General features: G+C 41.2%; 2 long non-coding RNA genes across 5 annotated transcripts in view; both read right to left on the bottom strand.

The window, feature by feature from the left end:
• Positions 1–194: 194 nt before the first annotated feature.
• On the bottom strand, positions 195–19583 carry LOC103264016. 2 transcript variants are annotated; one of them, XR_504536.2, is made up of 5 exons: positions 19378–19583; positions 16713–17959; positions 6443–6558; positions 1110–1225; positions 195–743 (listed from the first exon to the last, which is right to left on the bottom strand). It is a non-coding gene; the product is annotated as an uncharacterized LOC103264016 (long non-coding RNA). The 2 variants fall into 2 exon arrangements; XR_504537.2 differs by having other exon boundaries at positions 17844–17959.
• A 350-nt stretch (positions 19584–19933) lies between these two features.
• Positions 19934–25345, bottom strand: part of LOC103264014 — a 28384-nt gene continuing 22972 nt past the window's right edge. For all 3 annotated transcript variants that reach the window (XR_002482173.1, XR_504534.1, XR_504535.1), the window contains exon 6: positions 19934–20091. This is a non-coding gene — a long non-coding RNA (uncharacterized LOC103264014). The remainder of the gene's footprint in view (positions 20092–25345) is intronic.

Below are 25345 nucleotides of genomic sequence, written 5' to 3'. Positions count from 1 at the left end.
TCATCCACATAATGCTGAAATTAGATACCTGCTCATATGGAATCCATCCAGTAGGCTGAGACAGAAGTTCATCCATGAATGGAGTCAAGTCCAGACAGGGTACTTTTGATACAGCTTGGACATGACTCCCTTAGTATCTCAGGTTGGAAAGAGTTCCTCATTCTCAAAGATAGACTTCCATAGGATAGCTTGGTTATGGGGCATTTTGCCAGGGATTTACCCTGTGTGTTCTCATATCTTGAGTTCTGAAGAAAGGTGGTGGTATGAAAAATGTTGGACAGTAATTTTTTACTTGTTTGTCCCCTCTCATCAGGAGACCAGTGGATTATCTTTGGTCTGTGATACCCTTCCAAGCTCTCTGAGTTCCAGAAGGTGCCCAACTGAGGACATGGCCTTTTACATCAAGAGTCACAGATACATTGACTATTATAAAACAAGCCTGATTCTCTCTTTTCCTTAGAGCAGGACAAAAGTATATTTGCCCTCCGTTTGGAAAAGAATAATGGGCCTCCTAGAACAGCATGCCAAGAGCATCTCAAAGCACCTTTTTGTCCAGTTTCAACCAGTTCTTGAGAGAAAAACTGCATGCACTGGAGAAGGTCTCACTTGACTCCAAGCTGAAGGACAGTTCCTTGATTGATGACTGGCAGTGACTAGTAAACCATTGTTCATGATAACGAATCGAGTCTTTCTCTCCTCTACCACGGTGCATGCCTTGTAGCCATTCTGAGCAGAATTTTCCACTGAAAGACACAAAGTGAGATGTGGTGCTCAGCAAGGGATGCTAAAATGCCCAGGACCTGAGTTGAAGAGTAAAATATAAGGATAACATGGGGAATTTTTATAGAGGAGCACATCCGCATGCTCCACAAGATGGCCTCCTGTATGTCAAGTTGTCCAGCACCAAACTTGTTCGTTCTTAAAGGACGGTCATCATTTTCTCCATGTTGGTTTCCACAACTGTCTTCTAGGCTGGGCCTCAGTGTCATACCATTGTATGTGACATTTAAGTCATCACCACTCCTCAAGGAAATATAAAATACTCATCATTGACCCCACAACAGTATCTTCCAATCCCATATATGTAGCAAGGACAGTCATATGCTCACCACAAGTCAAGTAGGAACAGCGTTTGGGAGAATATTTCATTTCCAGAGGATCTGTGGTCAGCCACCTTGTTATAGCCCTTTGTTTTTGGGATAGCAGCTTATTTCCAGGCCAGCTTCTAGGAGAAAAGGATCCCAAAAGGGCATGTCAAAATGGAAACTGACACTTCCACTGGGTGGCCACCTCCCACAGATGTTTCTTCCAAATACATATACGAGACAATACATGTCAGTAGGGACCTCTGTTTTTGGGCAACGTCTGGTGATCCCCATAGATCAGGAGCCAGTCACCTCATAACAGCCGTTTGATTTTGGGATAGCAGCTTATTTCCAGACCAGCTTCTGAGAGAAAAGGAGTCAAAAATGGGCTGTCAGAAACAAAAGTGATACTTTCACTGGGAGGCCTCCTCCCACAGACCTTTCTTCCAAATACATCCAGACGAGACAATACATTTCAGTTGGGACCTCTGTTTTCAGCAACGTCTGCGATCCTCATGGATGAGAAGTCAAAGAACATAGCATACCTAGGGTTCAGGGTGATACATATTGGATGTGTGTTCTCTCATATCTCAAATTATAAAGTGTTCTACAATGTAATAATTGGGGTTCTTGAGCAATATTTGGAATGTTTGAGTCTAACCTGCTGCTTTTAATCAGTGAGTTTTCACACTTGAGCTTTCAAGCGGTTTGATGAATTCACAAGTGGATATCATATGTACTTCTTAGTTTGTGTCCCCTATCAACATGACTGCAGCACCCTCTACTTGTTTGTGTCACCATGCCACATTCCATGATTCCTCAGGAGATGTGCAACTAAGGCCATCTTCTGGCACAAGTGAGCAAAAGATGCTTTAGCATGTATTCATGAGCCTGCCTCTCCAGTTTCTCTCCTGCTTGACAAAATCTTCTCCCTGAGTTTAGAGGAGATCCTGGACATCATCTAACGGCAGGCTTAGAGCATCTGCGGGCTCTCTTTGCTCTAGTCTCATAAGGGTCTCAAGAGAAATGGTACTGATACTGGTTCAGAGTTCAGTTTGGCTCCAGAACTGAGAGTTTCCATGCCTAAGTGACCCACAGGAACTTGTGTATGATGGTCATGACTCCCAATCCCGGCGATGTTCTTTCCGAGTATGGTGCATGCCATCCATCCCATGTAGGCAGAATATTTCATTGAGAGACACAAAGAGAGTATTTTTGGTAAGGAAGGGGTTTTTAAAGTGCCGGCTTTTCCAGGTAAAGAGCCAACAAAGAAAGATAACTACAGACCAATATCTTTGATAAACACAGATGCTAAAATTCTCAAAAAGATCCTAGCAAACTGGATTCAACAACACATCTCAAAAATCATCCATCATGACGAAGTAGGCTTCATCCCTGGGATGCAAGGCTGGCTCAACATTCATAAAATCATAAATGTAATTAAATACATCAACAGATGTCAAAACAAAAACCACATGATTATATCATTAGATGCAGAAAAAGTTTTGATAAAAATCCAGCACCCCTTCTTGATAAAAACTCTCGAACATCTAGGCATACAGGGAACATACCTCAAAGTAGTAAAAGCCATCTATGAGAAACCCACAGCCAGCATACTCCTAAATGAACAAAAATTGGAACCATTTCCTCTGAAAACTGGCACAAGACAAGGATGCCCACTTTCACCCCTCCTGTTCAATATAGAATTGGAAGTCATGGCTAGAGCAATTAGAGAAGAGAAGGCAATCAGGGGTATCCAAATAGGAAAAGAGGAAGTCAAATTATTTCTCTTTGCAGATGACATGATTGTGTACCTTGAAAAACCAAGAGAATCTGTCAAAAAACTCCTTACACTGATAAAGGCCTTTGGCAAATCTCAGGATATAAAATAAATGTGCAAAAGACAATCGCATTTCTTTACACCAATAAACAAATAGAAACTCTAATAAAAACCACAATTCCCTTCACAATAGCCACAAAAAAATGAAATACCTTAGCAACTTCCTAACCAGAGATGTGAAAGACCTTTACAATGAAAACTCAAAACACTGCTCAAAGAAATCAAAGATGGTATGAACAAGTGGAAAAATATCCCATGCACATGGATTGGAAGAATCAATATTATGAAGATGTTCATCTTACCAAAGGCAATCTACATATTCAATGCAATACCTATGAAATTACCAGCAGTATTCTTCTTAGACCTAGAAAAAACAACCAGGAATTCATATGGAAACACAAAAGACCAAGAATAGCAGAACAATCCTCAGCAAAAAAAAAACAAAAAACAAAAACAAAAACAAAGCAGGTGGTATCACATTACCAGACTTCAAACTTTACTATAAAGCTACAATCATCAAAACAGCTTGTTATTGGTATAGGAACAGACATATAGATCAATGGAATAGAATTGAGATTCCAGAAGGAAAACCTAAATTTCTCAATCAACTCATCTTCAACAAAGCCTCCACCACCTGCCACTGGGGAGAGGAGAACCTATTCAGTAAATGGTGCTGGGAAAACTGGCTGACCACATGTAGAAGATTGAAACAGCACCCCTATCTGTCGTCATATACAAAAATTAATTCCAAATGGATCAGAGACCTAAATGTAAAAGCTCAAACCATGAGAACCTTAGAAATGAAGGACATACCGTCATGGAAATTGGAACTGGCATCCAATTCTTGAACAAAACCCAAAACCCATAGGCCATAAGAGATAAGATAGACAAGTGGGACCTCATTAAACTAACAAGCTTCTGCAAAGCCAAAGAAACCATCAAGAGAACAAGGAGACAACCTACAGACTGAGAGAAAGTATTTGCCAACTCCAGGTCTGACAAAAGCTTAACATCTTGGAGCTACAAGGAACTCAAACGTGCTGAAAAGAAAAAAAACAAACAACCTCATTATAAAATGGGCAAAAGATATGAACAGACACTTCACAAAGGAAGACATCTGAGCAGCCAACAGACACATTAAGAAATGTTCAACCTCACTAATCATCAGGGAGATGGAAATCAAAACCATACTGAGATGCCACCTAACTCCAGTCAGAATGGCAATTATCAATAACTCAAAAAATAACGGTTGCTGGAGAGGGTGTGACAAAAAGGGAACACTTCTACACTGTTGGTGGGAGTGCAAACTAGTGCAACCTCTGTGGAAAACAATATGGTGATTCCTAAAAGCTCTAAATATTGACCTCCCATATGACCCCGCAATCCCTCTACTGGGAATATACCCTGAAGAACTCAAATCACTCTATAAAAAATATACCTTCACACGAATGTTTATCACAGCATTGTTCACAATAGCAAGAACCGGAAGCAACCATACTGTCCATCAAAAGAGGACTGGATTAAAAAAATGTGGCACGTATACATGATGGAATACTACGCAGCCATAAAAAGAACAAAAACATGAATTTCACAGCAACCTGGATGGAACTAGAGTCTATAATACTGAGTGACCTCTCACAGAAACTAAGATATGAGTATCACACGTTCTCACTCATATAGTGGACCTTGATCATCCAAAGCACTACCATAAGAGAATGACTGACAGTGGTGGGAAACTATGGGTGGAGGGGAAGGGGAATGGGACTAATGGTAGTAAACATCTGTCTGGGGATGAGGAGACACCTGTTATCAACAAGGCAGACTAAATGAAGCATATTTGTATACCTAACCCTGAACTGTACCTCACAACTTCATAATAAAAAATATGGATAAAAAAATAAAGTGCTGGCTTTTGTGAACAGGGTCAAGACATTGAAATTGAATTAGCCTATTTCATGGAGGAGTGCCTACTCAGGGCTGAGCATCCCTAGATAGCCTTTTTGGCTTAGAGTGCTCCACAACTAGAGCAATTTAGGGCCATTCTCAGGCTCACAGCAGTTTGCACACATGTCACGCAAGAGGGTCCTCAGTGTAACTCTATTGTGCAAGACTCTCAAGACAACACCTCTCTAGAGAAAAGGCAAATATTTCATCATTGACACACCTAGGCATCCTTTTTTACTGACTTCTTTTGAAAGAGGCTCATAGGCTCATCAAAAGTAACCAAATGCGAACAGATTACTGGAGACAATTTAACTTTCTGAGGAAACAAGGCCAGGCACCTGGGTGATATCCCTTGTCCAGAGACTAACAGTTATTCCCAAGGACTTCTCTGAAGAAGGGATCCTTGTGAAAAAGAGGAGGATATTGAGTGAATAAGCTGTCGACTACCTCCCTAATTTTGCTGTCTCATACAATCGGTTCATCCACATAAGGATGAAATTAGATACCTGCTCATGTGGAATCCATCCAGTAAGCTGAGACAGAAGTTTCTCCATGACTGGAGTCAAGTTCAGACAAGGTACTTTTTATACAGCTTGGACATACCTTCCTTCATATCTCAGGTGGCAAAGAGTTCCTCATTGTCAAACATGGATTTTTGTAGCAAAACTTGATTATGGGGCATTTTGACAGGGGTTTCACCTGTGTGTGTTCTCATATCTTGAGTTTGGAAGAAAGGTGGTGGTTTGAAAATGTTGAATAGTCATTATTGACTTGTGTGCACCCTCTCACCAGACCAGTGGATTCTCTTTGCTCTGTGATACCATACCGAGCTCTCTAAGTTATGAGAAGTCTCCCAGCTGAGGACATTGCCACTCACATTGTGAACCACAGATACAAACAAGCCTGATTCTCTCTTTTCCTTAGAGCCGGATAAAAGTGTATTCATCCTCCACTTGGAAAAGAAGCAGGGGCATTCTATAACAGCATGCCAATAACATCTCAACGCACCTTTTGTCCAGTTTCACCCAGGCTTTGAGAGAAAAACTGCATGTATTGGTTCAGGTCCAACTTGCCTCCAAGTCCAGGAACACCCCCTTGATTGATGACCCTTGGTGACTGATAAACCATTGGTCATGACAACCAATCGAAGTCATGCACTCCTCTATGACGGTGCATGCCATGCAGTCATTCTGAGCAGAATTTTCCATTGAAAGGCACAAAGTGCGTTGTGGTGCTCAGCAAGGGATGTTGAAATAGCCAGGACCTGGGATGAGTATTAAAGTATCAGGATAACATGGGAAATTTTTTTGGAGGAGCATATCCATATACTCCCCATGATGGACTCCCATACATCAAGTTCTCCAGCACCAAACTCAATCGTATCGAAGGGACCATCATCATTTTCCCCATGTTGGTTTCCACAACTGTTTTCTAGGGTGGGCCTCAGCATCATGCCATTGTACATGATATTGAATTCATCAATGCTCCTCAAAGCAATATAAGGTACTCACCATTGACCCATCAATATTACCTGCCAATCACATATATGTAGCAGAGACAGTCATATACTCACCACACATCAACCAGCAACAGCGTATGGGAGAATATTTCATTTTCAGAGGATCTGTGGCCATCCACGTTGTTACAGCCCTTTGTTTTTGGAATAGCAGTTTATTTCCAGGCCAGGTTCTGGGAGAAAAGTAGTCAAAAAGGGTGTGTCAAAAAGGAAATTGATACTTCCATTGGGAGGCCTCCTCCCACAGACCTTTCTTCCAAACCATCCAGATGAGAAAATACATTTCTGTTGGGAGTTCTGTTTTCGGGCAATGTCTGACGATTCCCATGAATCAGGAGCCAAAGAACACATCATACTGGGTTCAGGTTGATACATATTGGATGTGTGTCCTCTCATATTTCAAGTTATAAAGCAGTCTACAGTGTAATAATTGGGGTTTTTTAATAGTTTAAAACAGAATTTATTAGAAAGAGACATGTCTAAAGGCCATGCACATCTTTTTTTAAAATCAATATTTTTATTATGATATTGTGGGGTACAGTTAAGGGTTAGGTATACAAATATACTTTATTCAGGTCCCTTTGTTGATAACAGGTGTCTCCCTGTCCCCAGACAGATGTTTACTACAATTGGTCTCATCCCCCTTCCCCCCCGCATAGTTTCCCACCACTGTCAGTCATTTTCTTATGGTAGTGCATTGGATGATCAAGGTCCACTATATGAGTGAGAACATGTGATACTCAGATCTTTGTTTCGGTGAGAGATCACTCAGTATTATAGACTCTAGTTCCATCCAGGTTGCTGCGAAATTCATGTTTTTGTTCTTTTTTATGGCTGCATAGTATTCCATCGTGTATATGTACCATATTTTTTAAAATCCAGTCCTCTTTTGATGAACAGCATGGTTGCTTCTAGGTTCTTGCTATTGTGAACAATGCTGCGATAAACATTTGTGTGCAGGTATCTTTTTATAGAGTGATTTGAGTTCTTCAGGGTATATTCCCAGTAGGGGGATTGCAGGGTCATATGGGAGGTTGATGTTTAGAGCTTTTAGGAATTGCCACACTGCTTTCCACAGAGTTTGCACTAGTTTACACTCCCACCAACAGTGTAGAAGTGTTCCCTTTTTGCCACACCCTCTCCAACAACTGTTATTTTTTGAGTAATTGATAATGGCCATTCTGATTGGAGTTAGGTGATATCTCAGTGTGGTTTTGATGTGCATCTCCCTGATGATTAGTGAGGTTCAGCATTTCTTCATGTGCCTGCTGGCTGCTCGGATGTCTTCCTTTGTGAAGTGTCTGTTCATATCTTTTGCCCATGTTATAATGGGGTTGTTTGTTTTTTTCTTTTCAGCACGTTTGAGTTCCTTGTAGCTCCAAGATGTTAAGCCTTTGTCAGACCTCGAGTTGGCAAATACTTTTTCCCAATCTGTAGGCTGTCTCCCTGCTCTCTTGATGGTTTCTTTGGCTTTGCAGAAGCTTGTCAGTTTAATGAAGTCCCACTTGTCTATCTTATCCCTTATGGCCTGTGGGTTTCGGGTTTTGTTCAGGAATTGGAATCCAGTTCCAATTTCCATTAAGGTATGTCCTTCATTTTCTAAGGTTCTTATGATTTGAGGTTTTACATTTGGTTCTCTGATCCATTTGGAGCTAATTTTTGTGTATGGGGATAGATAGGGGTCCTGTTTCAATCTTCTATATGTGGTCAGCCAGTTTTCCCAGCACCATTTACTGAATAGGTTCTCCTCTCCCCAGTGGTAGGTGGTGGAGGCTTTGTTGAAGATGAGTTGATTGAGAAATTTAGGTTTTCCTTCTGGAATCTCAATTCTAATCCATTGATCTATATGCCTGTTCCTATACCAATACCAAGCTGTTTTGATGATTGTAGCTTTATAGTAAAGTTTGAAGTCTGGTTATGTGATACCACCTGCTTTTTTTTTTTTTTTGCTGAGGATTGTTCTGGCTCTTCTTGGTCGTTTGTGTTTCCATATGAATTCCTGTGTTTTTTTTCTAGGTCTGAGAAGAATGTTGCTGGTAATTTGATCGGAATTGCATTGAATCTGTAGATTGTCTTAGGTAAGATGGACATCTTCACAATGTTGATTCTTCCAATCCATGAGCATGGGATATTTTTCCACTTGTTTGTGTCATCTTTGATTTCTTTGAGCAGAGTTTTGTAGTTTTCATTGTAAAGGTCTTTCACATCTCTGGTTAGGAAGATGCCAAGATATTTCTTTTTTTTTGTGGCTATTGTGAATGTAATTGTGCTTTTTATTTGGGTTTCTGTTTGTTTTTTATTGGTGTAAAGAAATGAGATTGTCTTTTGCATATTTATTTTATATTGTGAGACTTTACTGAAGGCCTTTATCAGTGTAAGGAGGTTTTTGACAGATTTTCTTGAGTTTTCAAGGTACACGATCATGTCATCTGCAAAGAGATATAATTTGCCTTCCTCTTTTCCTATTTGGATAATTCTGATTGCCTTCTCTTCTCTAATTGCTCTAGCCATGACTTCCAATACTATATTGAACAGGAGGGGCAAGAGTGGGCATCCTTGTCTTGTTCCAGTTTTCAGGGGAAATGATTCCAATTTTTGTCTGTTTAGGAGTATGCTGGCTGTGGGTTTCTCATAGATGGCTTTTACTACTTTGAAGTATGCCTAGATGTTTGAGGATTTTTATCAAGAAACAGTGCTGGATTTTATCAAAAGCTTTTTATGCGTCTAATGATATAATCATGTGGGTTTTTTTTGACATCTGTTGATGTATTTAATTACATTTATGGTTTTACGAGTGTTGAACCTGTCTTGCATCCCAGGGATGAAGCCTACTTGGTCATGATGGATGGTTTTTGAGATGTGTTGTCAAATCCGTTTTGCTAGGATCATGTTGAGAATTTTAGCATCTATGTTTATCAAAGATATTGGCCTGTAGTTCTCCTTCTTTGTTGAGTCTTTACCTGGCTTGGGTATCAATGTGATGTTAGCTTCATGAAATGATTTGAGGAAGATTGCGTCTTTCTCAATCGCCTGAAATACCTTCAGTAGGATTGGAATCAGCTCCTCCTTAAATGTCTTGTAGAATTCTGCTGGAAGGCCATCTGGTCCAGGGTATTTTTTATAGTTAGCTTTCTTATTACATAGTCAATTTCCTTGATCGTTATTGGTCTATTTAGGGTCTCAATTTCTTCTTGTTTCAACCTAGGTAGGTTGTGTGATGACAGAAAGTCCTCCATTTCCTTGAGGTTTTCAAGTTTGTTTCCATATAATTGTACATAGTAGTCTCTAATGATCTTTTGTATTTCTTCAGGGTCAGATTGACTTCATCTTTTGTGTTTCTGATTGTGCTTATTTGGGTTTTTTCTCGTTTTTTCTTGGTAAGTCTAGCTAGGGGACCATCGATCTTGTTTATCCTTTTGAAGAACCAGCTTTTTGTTTCATTGATTTTTTGTATTGTCTTTTTGTCTTCTATGTCCTGGATTTGGGCTTTTATTTTATCTGGATTTTTCTGCTGAAATTAGGGTTTTTGTGGTCTTGCTTTTCCAGCTTCATTAGGTGGGTTGTTAGGCTGTAATTTGTGCTCCTTCCATTTTCTTCATGTGTGTTTGTAGGGATATAAATTCCCCTCATACTACAGTTTTCATTCGTCCAGAGATTTGGTAAGATGTTTCTTCATTTTCATTTGTTTCCAGGTATCTTTTGATCTCTGTTTTGATTTCATCATTGACCCAGGAGTTGTTTAGCATCATGCTGTTTAGTGTCCATGTCTTTGTGGGTTTTGGGGGAATCTTGTTTGTGTTAATGTTTATTTTTATTCCACTGTGGTCCAAAAGGTGCATGATAAAATTTCGGTCCTTTTAAATTTGCTTATGTTTGATTTATGGCCAATTATGTGGTTGCTCTTAGAATACATTCTATGCAGTGATGAGTAGAATGTGTATTCTGTGGTCTTTGGATGGAGTGTTCTGTAGGTTGATTAAGTTCATTTGATCAAGAGTCACATTGAGGTTCTGGATCTCATTGCTGATTTTTTTGTCCTGATGATTTGTCTAGGGTTGTGAGTGGGGTTTTAAAGTCCCCAGTTATGATGGTTAGAGTCAGTATCTTTCTTTTTTTCCCTAGGAGTTGTTTTTTAAAAGTGGGTGCACCTATGTTAGGTGCATGTGTGTTTATGCTATATATTTCTTGTTGATGGAGTGAACATTGTATCATTATGTAGTGGCCCTCTGTGTCTTTTAAATTTTTGATAGCTTAAATATTATTTTGTCTGAAATTAGGATCGTGACTCCTCCTTTCTTTTGTGTTCCATTCGCTTGAAAATTTGTTTCCCATCCTCTTGCTTTGAGTCTGTGCATGTCCTTTCTAGTGAGATGGTTCTCTTGAAGGCAGTATATTGTTGCCTGGTGATATTTTATTCATTTTGCCATTCTATGTCTTTTCAGTGGTGCCTTTAGTCCATTCACATTTCGACTAATTATTGAAATGTGAGAGTTCATCCCTATCATAGAGTTCTTATAGAGTTATTGTTCTTCCACCTAGTTTTTTGTCTTTCTTTTGGTTTTGGGGTTGGTTCATGTGTATTTTATTGTTTTTCCTGTACTCTTGTGAAGAATGTTGTTCTTTTTTCCTTTTCTTCTGTGTTTAGTACTTTCTTAAGTGTTTCATGTAGAGGTTGTCTGGTGGCAGCATACGTTCTTAGGGATTGGATGTCTGGGAAAGATTTTAATTCTCCCTCGCTGATGAAGCTTAACTTGGCTGGGTATGTTATTCTTGGTTGAAATTATTTATGTTTTAGGACTTTGAAGATAGGGCTCTAAGCTCTCCTAGCCTGCAGTGTTTCTGTAGATAAATCTGCTGCCATTCTAATTGGTCTTCCATGGTAGGTGATCTGGCCTTTTTCTCTTGCTGCCTTTAGAATTTTTTCTCTTATGCCTACTTTGTTTAGGTGAATTATGATGTGACTAGGAGTTGGTCTTCTCATTTGTTGTCTTGCAGGGGTTCTCTGAATCTCTTGTTTTTGAATTTTTGCATCATTGATTAGATAAGAGAAGTTTTCTTGAATGATCTCATGGAAGGTTTGTTCCAGTGTGGTCTCTGTCTCTCTTTCTGCCTCAGGAAGGCCAATTACTCTTAGGTTTGGTCTCTTAAAGTAATCGCTGATCTCTTGAAGGTTTTGTTCTGTCTTTTTGAGCTTGTTTTCTGTGTTTTTGAGAGTTTGGGTTAGTTCTATATTTTGGTCCTCGAGCTCTGAGATTCTTTCTTTTGCTTTTGTAATTTTGCTTTCCATGCTTATCATTTTGTTATTTATTTCATTCACAGTATTCTTTATTACTCTTATCTCATATATCAACTCCTTTCTAGTTTCTTCTTGAGTCTCCTCAATTCTTTCCAATCTCTCCATTAATGTCTTGATATCTAGGTTTATAGTTTGAGACCCGTCATTCTGGGGGCTCTTCATTGTTTGCATTCGAAGTCAGTTATCTCAGTGTCTGCCCTCCCAGGGGTCTGGAGAGACCCATATTCTTCTTTTGGTTTTTCTTCATTTGTGTAGATTTTTCTCTCATCCCTGGAGCAAAAGGAGGTATAAAAGAGGAAAATATGGAGGAAGGGGGGTCAATAGGAAGTTAGAAAGGAGAAGAGTGAGAGGGAAAACAGACATACATAACAACGAACAGGTGAAAAAGAGACACAAGGCCGGAGAGCGGTGGAAAAAAAAGCACAGAAGGAAAATTCCGTAAAGAATACTGGTAGCTACACAGAGAGACCAATAAGATTGTGAAACTGATAGTGTAAGTTCGAAAGCAAACAATAGTGAGCAAAATATTCAGTCAGAATGATAAAACCAAAGGTCAAAAGAGGAGATCATACTAGTTCTGTAATCTTTCCTTAGTGGCTATCCTGCTGCCTGGGAGGTCTGTGACTCATAGTTGTCTCAGTCTGTTCATCATAGGGGAGGGGCTTTGTCTCCTGTTTAATGACATCACTGTGGGAATCGAGGTGGAGGTTCTTTCACTTTCACTTTTAGGAATGCTTGTCTGGGTCTCTGGGTGGGATCAGCTACACAGCTGGGTGCTGGATCCAGGGTGTCACCTGTAGGCTGGGGTGGAGGAGAGGGTCAGGCATTCCCTCCGATCAGCACCTTACACAAGCTTGGGGTTCTGCTCACTTATGCAAGCTTGAGGTCGCATGCTGAGTGCCTCAGCCAGGGTGGGCCTGGGGCTCCAGAGCTCCAAAGCTCCAAAGGGCAGGTGATGGCCCTGGGTCCCTCACAGGGCACTTCAGCCAGAAATGGGACCGGTATCTCTGAGGGGCGGGCACCAGGAGCATCCTTGGGTGACTGGCAGTTTGGTGCTGAGTGCTTCATGAGACGATGTAGCCAGGGAGGGAGCTGAGATCCAGGACTCCTGATCAGGTGGGGGTCACAAATAGTGGAGCAGCTGCAACTGGGGCTGCAGTATCTGGCCCTGCATTGGACCAAAGTCTCCCAGGCCTCATACCAGTGCAGCTGGCAGTGAGCAGGGGGCTATGTGTTTTCTAGACAGAGTTCCACATGGAGGAGACCTGTTCTTGCCATGCATGGGGTGAGCAGTTCTGCATCATAATTGGATTTCTGGAGCAATATTTGGAATGTTTGAGTCTAACTTGCTGCTTTTAATCAGTGAGTTTTCACCACTTGAGCTTTCAAGAGGGTTGATGAATTCACAAGTGGATATCATATCTATTTCTTAGTTTGTGTCCCCTCTCAATATGACTGCAGCACCCTCAGCATGTTTGCGTCACCATTCCCCATTCCCTGATTCCTCAGAAGATATGCAATTAAGGACGTCGTTTGAACAAGTTGAGCGAAAGAATGCTTTAGCATGTATTCATGAACTTGGCTCTCCAGTTTCTCTCATGCTCGACAAAATCCTCTTCTCCCTGATTTTAGGGGAGACCCTGGATATCATCAAACACAAGACTTAGAGCATCTGTGTGCTCTCATTGATCCACTCTCATATGGGTCTCAAGAGAAAAGGTACTCATATTGGTTCGGTGTTCAGTTTGGCTCCAGAACTGAGTGTTCTCATGTTTAAATGGGCCACAGGAAATTATGAATGATGGTCATGATTCCCAATCCCAGCCCTGCCCTCCCCAAGCATGGTTCATGCCATCCATCCAGCATGGGCAGAATATTGTATTGAGAGACACAAAGAGAAAATTTGTGGTAAAGAAGGGGTTATTAAAGTGCCCAGCTTTTTGGAAAGGGATGAAGACATTACAACCGAGTTTGCCTATTTCATGGAGGAGTGCTTCCTCAGCACTGAGCACCCATGGATAGCCTCTCATACTTAGTGCTCTACAACTAGAGCAATGTTAGGGCCATCCTCAATCTCATATCAATTTGCACATCTTTCACATAAGAAGGTCCTCAGCATAACACGATTGGGCAAGAGTTTTAAGACAACACCTCTCTAGAGACAAGGCATTGATTTCATCATTGACCCAGCTAGGCATCCTCCTTTACTGCCTCCTTTTGAAGGAGGACCATAGCCTCACCACAAGTAAACAAATGCGACTAGATTACTGGAGATTATTTGACTTTCAGAGGAAATAATGACAGTCAATTGGGTGACATCTTTCGTCCAGAGACTAACAGTGATCCCCAATGATTTCTCTGAAGAAGGGATCCCCGTGAAAAGGAGGAGGACAGTTTGAGTAAACAAGTTGTCTACTACCTCCCTAATTTTGCTGTCCCATATAATCAATCATCCACACAATGATGAAATTAGATATCTGATCATGTGGAATGCATTATTTAGGCTGAGACAGAAGTTTGTCCATGAATAGAGTCAAGTCCAGACAGGGTACTTTTGATACAGCTTGGATATGCCTCCCTTCATATCTCAGGTGTGAAAGAGTTCCTCATTCTCAAAGATGGATTTCCATAGCAACGCATGGTTATGACATTTTGCCAGGGGTTTAACTTGTGTTTTCTAAAATCTTGAGTTCTGAAGAAAGGTAGTGGTTTTGAAAATATTGGACAGTCATTTTTGACTTGTGTGCCCCTCTCACCAGCAGACCAGTGGATTCTCTTTACTCTTTGCCACCATTCCAAACTCTCTCAGTTTCCAGAAGGTACCCAACAGAGGACACAGACATTCACATCGTCAGCCAAAGATGCACTGACTATTATTAAACAAGCCTGAATCTCTCTTTCTTTAGAGCAGGACAAAAGTGAATTTACCCTCCATTTGTAAAAGAAGCATGGGCCTCCTAGAATAGCATGCCAAGAGAATCTCAAGGCACCTTTTTGTCCAGTTTCATCCATGCCTTGTGAGAAAAACTGAACACATTGGTGAAGGACAAGCTTGCCTCCAAGACCAAAAACATCTCCTTGAGAGATGACCTTCAGTGACTGGTAAAACACTGGTCATGACAACCAAACGAAGTCATGCACTGCTATATTATGGTGCATGCCATGCAGCCATTCTGAGCAGAATTTTCTACTGACAGACACAAAGTGTGATGTGGTGATCAGCAAGGGATGCTAAAATGCCCAGGAACTGGGATGAGGATTAAAGTATAAGGATAACTTTAATTATGGAGGAGCATATCCACATGCTCCACAAGATGGCCTCCCATACTTCAAGTTTCCAGCACCAAACTAGATCGTCCTGAAGGGATGGTCATCATTTTCCCCATGTTGGTTTCCACAACTGTTTTCTAGGCTGTTCCTCAGTGTCATGCCATTGTACGTGACACATAAGCCATCAACCCTCCTCAAGGTAATATAAAGTACTCATCATTGACCCAATAAGAGTATCCACCAATCCCATATATGTAGCAAGTACAATCATCTGTTCACCACAAGTCAACAAAGAACAGCATTTGGGAGAATATTTTAATTACAGAGGATACATCGCCAGCCACCTTGTTACAGCCCTTTGATTTTGGAAATGCAGCTTATTTCCAGGCCAGCTTCTGAGAGAAAAGGTATAAAAAAGGCGTATCAGAGATGAAACTGATACTTCCACTGGGAGGCCACTTCCCACAGACCTTTCTTCCAAATGCATCCAGACGAGACAATACATTTCAGTTGGGACATCTATTTTTGGGCAAAGTCTGTGATACCCAAGGTTCAGGATCCAAAGAACACAGCATACCCAGGGTTCAGGGTGACACATATTGGATGCGTGTCCTCTCATATCTCAAGTTATAAAACGGTCTACAGTGTAATAATTGGGTTTCTTATAGCTATATTTGGAATGTTTGAATCTAGCCTACTGCTTGTAATCAGCAAGTTTTCACCACTTGAGCTTTCAAGAGTGATGATGACTTCACAAGTGGATATCATATCTACCTCTTAGCTTGTGTCCCCCTCAACATGACTGCAGCACCCTGTATTTTTTTGAGTCACCATTCCCCATTCCCTGATTCCTCAGAAGATAAGCAACTAAGGCCATTGTGTGGCACAAATTGATCAAAAAATGCTTTAGCATATATTCATGAGCCTGCCTCTTCAGTTTCTCTTTTTCTCGACATAATCCTCTTCTCCCTGAGTTTAGAGGAGACCCTGGACATCATCAAATGCCAGGTTTAGAACATCTGTGGACTCTTTTCTCTAGTCTCATATGGGTCACAAGAGAAAAGGTACTCATGTTGATTCAGTGTTCAGTTTGCCTCCAGAACTGAGAGTTCCCATGCCTATGTGGCTCACAGGAACTTATTAATGATGGTCATGACTTCCAATTCCAACCATGATCTCCCCTAGCATGGTGCATGCCATCCATCCAGTGTGGGCAGAATATTGTATTGAGAGACACAGAGAGATTTTGTGTTATGGAAGGGGTTGTTAAAGTGCCCAACTTCTGTGAAAGGGCTGAAGACATTACAATTGAATTTGCCTATTTTGTGGAGGAATGCTTACTCAGGGTTGAGAAACCCTGGGTAACCTCTCTGGCTTAGAGTGCTCCACCACTAGAGCAATGTCAAAGCCATCCTCAGTCTGATGTCAGTATGCACACCTGTCACGAAAGAAGGACTTCAGTGTAAGTCTGTTGTGCAAGATTTAACACAACACCTCTCTAGAGACAATGCAAAGATTTCATCATTGACCCAGCTAGGCATCCTCCTTTACTACATACTTTTAAAGAGACCCGTAGGCTCACCACAAGTAACCAAATGCGACTAGATTATGGGAGACTGACTTTCTGAGGAAATGAGTCCCGGCACCTGTGTGATGTCCTTCATCCACACATTAACAGTTACTCCCAAGGACTTCTCTGAAGAAGAATTCCCTGTGAAAAGGAAGAGTACAGCTTGAATGAGCAAGCTGTCTACTACTTACCTAATTTTGCTGTCTCATACAATCGGTTTATCCACATAATGTTGAAATTAGATGCCTGCTCATGTGTAATCCATCCAGTAGACTGAGACAGAAGTTCCTCCATGATTGAAGTCAAGCCCAGACAGGGTACTTTTTATACAGCTTGTACATGTCTTCCTTCATATCTCAGGTGGCCAAGAATTCCTCATTCTCAAAGATTGATTCCATAGCAAAGCTTGATTATGGGGCATTTTGCCAGGGATTTCACCTGTGGGTGTTCTTATATCTTGAGTTATGAAGAAAGGTGGAGGTTGGAAAATGTTTGAGAGGCATTATTGACTTGTGTGCCCCCTCTCACCAGGAGACCAGTGGATTCTCTTTGCTCTGTGATACCATTCTGAACTAAGTTACCAGAAGGTGCCCAGCTGAGGACATGGTCATTCACATCATGAGCCACAGATACATTGACTATTATTAAACAAAGCTCATTCTCTCTTTTCCTTAGAGCAGGACAAAAGTCTATTTACCCTCCATTTGGAAAAGAAGCATGAGCATCCTAGAACAACATGCCAAGATCATCTCAAGGTGCCTTTTTGTCCAGTTTCAACCATTGCTTGAGAGAAAAGCTGCACACATTGGTTCAGGTGCAGCATGCCTCCAAGACCTGAAACACCCCCTTGATTGATGACCCTCAGTGACTGGTAAACCATTGGTCATGACAACCAATCGAAGTCAATCACTCCTTTATGACAGTTCATGCCATGCAGCCATTCTGAAAAGAATTTTCCACTAAAAGTCACAAAGTGAGTTGTGGTGCTCAGCGAATGCTAAAATGCCCAGGAACTGGGATAATGATTAAAGTATAAGGATAACATGGGAAATTTTTATGGAGGAGCATATCCACAAGCTCCACATGATGGCCTCTGGTACTTCAAGTTCTCAAGCACCAAACTCAATCGTACAGAAGGGATCATCATCATTTTCCTCATGTTGGTTTCCACAACTGTCTCCAAGGCTGGGCCTCAGCATCATACCATTGTACGTGAAATTTAAGTCATCATCGCTTCTCAAGGCAACATAAAGTACACATCATGGACCCAAAACCAGTATCCTCCAATCCCATATATGTAGCAAGGAGAGTCATATGCTCACCACAAGTCAACCAACAACAGCGTATGGGAGAATATTTCATTTTCAGAGAATCCGTGGCCAGCCACCTCATTACAGCCCTTTGTTTTTCAGATAGTAGCTTATTTCCAGGCCAGCTTCTGGGAGAAAATGAGTCAAAGATGGTGTGTCAAAAAGGAAACTGATACTTCCAATGGGAGGCCTCCTCCCACGACATTTCTTTCAAATACATCCAGAGGAGACAAAACATTTCAGTTGGGAACTCTGTTTTTGGGCAACGTCTGGTGATCCTCATGGCTCAGGAGCCAAAGAACACAGCATAAACAGGGTTCAGGGTAATACATATTGGATGCGTGTCCTCTCATATCTAAAGTTATAAAGTGGTCTACAGTGTAATAATTAGGTTTCTTGAGCAATATTTGGAATGTTTGAATCTAACCTGCTGCTTGTAATCAGTTTGAGTTTTCTAGAGGGTTTATGAATTGACAAGTGGACATCATATCTACTTCTTAATTTGTGTCCACTCTCAACATGATGGCAGTACCCTTTACTTGTTTTCATCACCATTCCACATTCCCTGATTCCTCAGAAGATGTGCATCTAAGGCCATCATCTCGCACAAATTGAGCAAAAGAATGCTTTAGCATGTATTCATGAGCCTGCCTCTCCAGTTTCTCTCATGCTCGTCAAAATCCTCTTCTCCCTGAGTTTATGGGAGACCCTGGACATCATCAAACACCAGGTTTAGAGCATCTGTGGGCTCTCTTTGCTCCAGTCTCTTACATGTCACAGGAGAAAAGGTACTCATATTGGTTCAGAGTTCAATTTGGCTCCAGAACTGAGAGTTCCCATGCCTAAATGGCCCACAGAAACTTATGAATGATGGTCATGACTCCCAATTCCAGCCATGCTCTTCCCCAGCATGGTGCATGCCATCCATCAAGCGTGGGCAAATATATCATTGAGAGACACAATGAGAGAATTTTTGGTAAGGAAGGGGTTGCTAAAGTGCCTGGCTTTTGTGAACGGGTCAAGACATTACAATCGAATTAGCCTATTTCATGGAGGAGTGCTTCCTTAGGGCTGAGCATCCCTGGATAGCCTTTCCAGCTTAGAGTGCTCCACAACTAGAGCAATGTCAGGGCCATCCTCAGGCTGACGTCAGTTTGCACACCTACCACATGAGACAGCCCTCAGCGTAACTCTATTGTACAAGACTTTTAAGACCACACCTTTCTAGAGACAAGGCAAAGTTTTCATCATTGACCCAGCTAGGCATCCTCCTTTGCTGCTTCCTTTTGAAAGAGGCTCATAGGCTCACCAAAATTAACAAAATGCGACCAGATTACTGGAGATTGTTTGACTTTCTGAGGAAATGAGTCTAGGCAACTGGGTGGCATCTTTCATCCAGAGACTAACGGTAATTTGCAAGGGTTCTCTGAAGAAGGGATCCCTGTGAAACAGAGGAGGACAGCTTGATTGAACAAGCTCTTTGCTGCCTCCCTAATTTTGCTGTGTCATACAATTGGTTCATCCACATAGTGATGAAATGAGATACCTGCTCATGTGGAATCCGTCCAGTAGTCTGAGACAGAAGTTCCTCCATGAATGGAGTCAAGAGCAGACAGGGTACTTTTGATACAGCTTGGTCATGCCTCCCTTCGTATCTCAGGTAGGAAAGAGTTCCTCATTCTTAAAGATGGATTTCTGTAGCAAAGCTTGAATATGGGGTATTTGGCCAGGAGTTTCACCTGTGTGTATTCTCATATCTTGAGTTCTGAAGAAAGGTGATGATTTGAAAAATGTTAGATAGTCATTATTGACTAGTTTACCACTCTCACCAGGAGACCAGTGGATTCTCTTTGCTCTGTGTCTCCATTCCCAGCTCTCTAAGTTACCAGAAGGCGCCCAGCTGAGGACGTGGCCATTCATATCGTGAGCCACAGATACATTTACTATTATTAAACAAGGCTGAATCTCCCTTTTCCTTAGAGAAAGACAAAAGTCTATTTACACTCCATTTGGAAAAGAAGAAGGGCATCCTAGAACAGCATGCCAGGAGCATCTCATGGCACCTTTTTGTCCAGTTTCACCCAGGCCTCCAGAGAAAAACTGCATGCATTGGTTCAGGTCCAGCTTGCCTCCAAGTCCAAGAACACCCCGTTGATTGTTGACCCTCGGTGACTGGTAAAACATTGGTCATGACAAACAATTGAAGTGATGCATTCCTCTATGATGGTGCATGCCATGCAGCCATTCTGAGAATGTGCCACTGAAAGACACAAAGTGAGTTTTGGTGTTCAGCGGATTCTAAAATACGTAGGACCTGGAATAAGGATTAAAGTATAGGATAAAATGGGGAATTTTAAGGAGGAGCATATCCACATTCTTCACAAAATGGCCCCCGTACTTCAAGATCTCCAGCACCAAACTCGATCATTTCGAAGGAACCATCATTATTTTCTGTATGTTGGTTTCCACAACTGGTTTATAGGCTGGGCCTCAGCATCATGCCATTGTACATGCTATTCAAGTCATCACCAATTCTCAAGGCAATATTAAGTACTCATCATTGACCCAACAAAAGTATCTGCCAATCCCATATATGTAGCAAGGACAGACATATGCTCACCACAAGTCAACTAGCAACAGCATTTGGGAGAATATTTCATTTTCAGAGGATTCAAGGCCATCCACCATGTTACAGTCCTTTGTTTTGGGATGGCATCTTATTTCCAGGCCAGTTTCTGGCAGAAGAGGAGTCAAAAAAGGTATGTCAGAGAGGAAACTGATACTTCCACTGGGAGGCCTCTTCCCACAGAACTTTCTTCCAAAGACATCATGACAAGACAATATATATTAGTTGGGACCTCTTTTTTCTGGCAAAGTGTGCGATCCCCATGGATCAGGATCCAAAGAGCACAGTAAACCAGGGTTCAGGGTTATACATATTGGATGCGTGTCCTCTCATATCACAAATAATGAAGCAGTCTACAGTGTAATAATTGGGTTTCTTGTGCAATATTTGGAATGTTTGTTTCTAGCCTATTGCATTTAATCACTGAGTTTTCACCGCTTGAGCTTTCAAGAGTGTTCATGAATTCACAAGTGGATATCATATCTACTTCTTAGTTTGTGTCTCTCTCCATATGACTGGAGCCCTTTCTTCTTGTCTGCATTATCCTTCCATATTCCCTGATTACTAAGAAGATGTGCAACTAAGGCCATCGTCTGGCACAAGTTGAGCGAAAGAATGCTTTAGCATGTATTCATTGCCTGTCTATCTAGTTTCTCTCATGCTCAATAATATCCTGTTCTCCCTGAGTTTAGAGGAAATGATGAACATCATCAAACACCAGGCTTAGAGCATTTGTGGACTCTCATTGCTCCAGCCTCATATGGTTCTCAACAGAAAAGGTACTCATATTGGTTCAGAATCATTTTGCTTCCAGAATTGAGAGTCCCCTGCCTAAGAGGCCCACAGAGACTAGTGAATGATGGTGATGACTCCCAATCCCAGTCATGCTCTCTCATAGCATAGTGCATGCCATCCATCCAGCGTGGGCAGAATATTTCTTTGAGAGACACAAAGAGACAATTTGTGGTATGGAAGGTGTGGTTAAAGTGCCCAGCTTTTGTGACAGGAGCCAAGACATTGCAATAAAATTTGCCTATTTCATGGAGAAGTACTTCCTCAGGATGGAGCACCCCTGGATAGCCCATCCGGCTTATAGTGCTCCACCACTAGAGCAATGTGAGGGCAATCCTGAAGCTCAAGTCAGTTTGCACACCTGTCACCTAAGATTGTCCTCAGTGTAACTCTATTGTGCGAGACTTTTAAGACAACACCTCTCTAGATAAAAGACAAAGATTTCATCGCTGACCCAGTTAAGCATCCTCCTTTGCTGCCTCCTTTTGAAAGAGGCCCCTAGCCTCACCACAAATAAATGAAAGTGACCAGATTACTGGAGACTATTTGATTTTGTGAGGAAATGAGGTCAGGCACCTGGGTGACATCCTTCATTCAGAGATGAACAGTTATTCCCAAGGAGTTCTCTGAAGAAAGGAACCTGTGAAAAAGAGGAGGACAGCTTGTGTGAACAAGCTGTCTACTACCTCCCTAATTTTACTGTCTCATATACTCGATTCATCCACATAATGATGAAATTAGAAACCTACTCATGTGGAGTCTTTCCTGTAGGCTGAGACAGAAGTTCCTTCATGAATGGAGTCAAGTCCAGGTTCAGTACTTTTGATACAGCTTGTAGATGCCTCCCTTAGTATCTCAGGTGGGAAAGAGTGCCTCATTCTCAAAGATGGAATTCCATACCAAAGCTTGGTTATGAAGTTTTTGCCAGGAATTTAACCTGTGTGTTCCCATCTCTTGAGTTCTGAAGAAAGGCGGTGGAAGGAAAAATTTTGGACAGTAATTTTTGAGTTGTGTGCCCCCTCACATCAGCAGAGCAGTGAATTCTCTGTGCTCTGTGCCACCATTCAAACCTCTCTAAGTTTCCAGAGAGGGTGCAACAGAGGACATGGTCATTCACATAGTGAGCCACAGATACATTGATTATTATTAAACAAGAATGAATCTCTATTTCATTAGAGCAAAACAAAGTTTATTCACTCTCCATTTGAAAAAGAGGCATGGGGCTCCTAGAACAGCATGCCAAGATTATCTCAAAGTGCCTTTTTGTCCTGTTTCAACAATGCCTTGAGAGGACAACTGAATGAATTGCTGAAGGTCCAGCTTGCCTCCCAGATCAAGAAAACATTCTTGAATATGAACCTCAGTGATTGGTACTACATTGTTCCAGACAACCAATCAAAGTCAGGCACTCCTTTATGACGGTGCATGCCATGCAGCCATTCTGAGCAGAATTTTCCACTAAAAGATAGAAAGTGTGATGTGGTGATCAGCAAGGGATGCTAAAATGTCCAGTACCTGGGTTCAGGATTAAAGTATTAAAAAAACGGAGAATTTTATGGAGTAGCATAGCTACATGCTCCACAAGATGTCCTCCTGTATTCAAGTCCTCCAGCACCAAACTAGATTGTACCGAAGGGACCATCATCATTTTCCCCATGTTGGATTGCACAACTGTCTTCTAGGCTGGGCCTCAGCGTCATGCCATTGTACTTGATATTTAAGTCATCACCGCTCCTCAGGGCAATATAAAGTACTCATCATTGGCCCAACAAAAGTATCTGCCAATTCCGTATATGTAGCAAGGACAGTCATATGCTCACCACAAGTCAACCAGGAACAGCGTTTGGGAGAATGTTTCAATTCCAGAGGATCCGTGGCCATTCACATCATTACAGCCGTTTGTTTTGGGGATAGCAGCTCATTTCCAGGCCAGTTTCGGGCAGAAGAAGAGTCAAAAAAGGCATGTCAAAGAGGAAACTGATGCTTCCACTGGGAGGCCTCTTTCAACAGACATTTCTTACAAATACATCCTGATGAGACAATACCTGTCAGTTGGGAACTCTTTTTTCTGACCAAGTGTGTGATCCCATGGTTTAGGATCCAAAGAACACTGCATACCAGGGTTCAGGGTGATACATATTGGATGCATGTCCTCTCACATGCCAAGTAATGAATAGGTCTACAATGTAATAGTTGGGTTTCTTGTGGAATATTTGGAATGTTTGTATCTAGCCTGCTGCTTTTTATCAGTGAGTTTTCACCGCTTGAGCTTTTAAGAGTGTTCATGAATTCACAAGTGGATAATATATCTACTTCTTTGTTGTATGCCTTTTCAATATGACTGAAGCCCTCTCTTCTTGTTTGCATCACCATTCCACATTCCCTGATTCCTAAGAAAATGTGCAACTAAGACCATTGTCTGGCACAAGTTGGGCGAAAGAATGCTTTAGCATGTATTCATGGCCTGCCTCTCTAGTTTCTCTCATGCTCGACAAGATCCTCTTCTCCCGGAGTTTTGAGGAGACCATGGACATCATCAAACACCAGGCTTAGAGCCTCTGTGGACTGTCATTGCTCCAGTCTCATATGGTTCTCAAGAGAAAAGGTACTCATATTGTGTTGGGAGCCAGCCTTGGAGGCCCGCCTGATGGCAAAGTCCAGGTGCGCTGAGGACCCCCGGCCACAAAGCGAGTCCGGGCAGCTGAGGCCTTTCTGTCTTCCATCTTTGCTGTTGATACAGCTGAAGAAATTCTGTGCAGTCATGAAAGAAGAAGATGGCATGTTTATGCGAAGAATCACAGCTAACCTGGAAATATCATGGTTTATTTTTCCATTTTTCCCACTATGCCACTTGGCCTTTTCTAACATATGCAAAGGTTAAACTCTGAAGCACATCGAGAATGCTTTCTTTCACTTGGTTATAAGTTACTAGATATTGCTTAAGTATAAATGATATAAGTATATTCACTCCTTATTTGATTTAGGATTATGCAGTTTAGTGTTTAGACATAAGGATTTTTAGAAACACAAGTTTATAGTAGTTCATTATGAATTCATTATAAGTTCTAACACTTATCTAGAAGCTATGTAGGATTTATAACACTGTTTTCACTAACTTAGGATAAAAGATTAATGTTAAGGTTTTTACTTGATTCTATAATTAAAACTATAAACTTATAACTCTAAATTAACATTTATAGAGTAGGTTTTCACTAAACTCATAATATAATAATCAGACACTTTTATGACAAGATCAGTTAAAACAGAAAGCAACCTTGAGGGGCCTGGGAAACATTACTAAAAGTTTCTTTTGAGTTCTCTTTAGAAACAAGCACTGCAAGATAAGAGAAAAGTAACAAGGACATCTGGACAAGGGAGGCGATCACAGGACTCTGAAGAACATAAGAGCCTAAGATGAGAATATTCCTGACACATAAAGAAATATACACTTAAAGAAACTTTCTTGAAACATTTGTAATTTGGGACATTAAACTGAGAGTGTCATTGTTGGCTTTATGAATAAGACGTTGTCTAAATGCCTATGAGAATCTTGGTTTGTTCGCTACTAAGACCACTAGCTGGTAACTTTTAAAAGATATGTATGTGAAAGAATTTTCTTTGTCTTGCCCCTTCAAAAATGGTATAAAAGCTTTGTGTTAACTAGCATTAAATTGTCATCTGTTCAAGAAGCAGGTGTCCAGTATATGATCATCATTCGCCTATCCGTCTCTCCTTCAACACTTCCCACGACCCTTGTGGGGCGGGCCCCTGCAAAATATGGAATGAATAGATGTGCCATTTTCTTGATTGAAAGTCAGATTTGTAGATAAACTTGATGCCTCATCTCCAAACGCCAGACTCCTTATGGAAATTGATTGAATTCAATAATCTCTCTTCTCTCTTCCAGCATGAACTGTACAGAAACTGATTCAACAGAGTTCTGTATCCAAGATAAAGAAATATTTGCTTTGCATACTTCTCTTTTTCTTTTAAAGATTTATACTCTTTGGCTTGAGCTCTAGTTTATATGTACTTAAGTAAACATGATGGCAGCTAGTAGAAAAAAAGACAAACTTTGATGAGGCAGTGACTTGTT

The sequence above is a fragment of the Carlito syrichta genome, unplaced genomic scaffold (assembly GCF_000164805.1).
Source record: "Carlito syrichta isolate Samal-C Ts95f unplaced genomic scaffold, Tarsius_syrichta-2.0.1 Scaffold305413, whole genome shotgun sequence".
NCBI lineage: Eukaryota > Metazoa > Chordata > Mammalia > Primates > Tarsiidae > Carlito > Carlito syrichta.
Note: the sequence above shows the minus strand (reverse complement) of the source record. Positions and strands in the feature narration are given on the sequence as shown.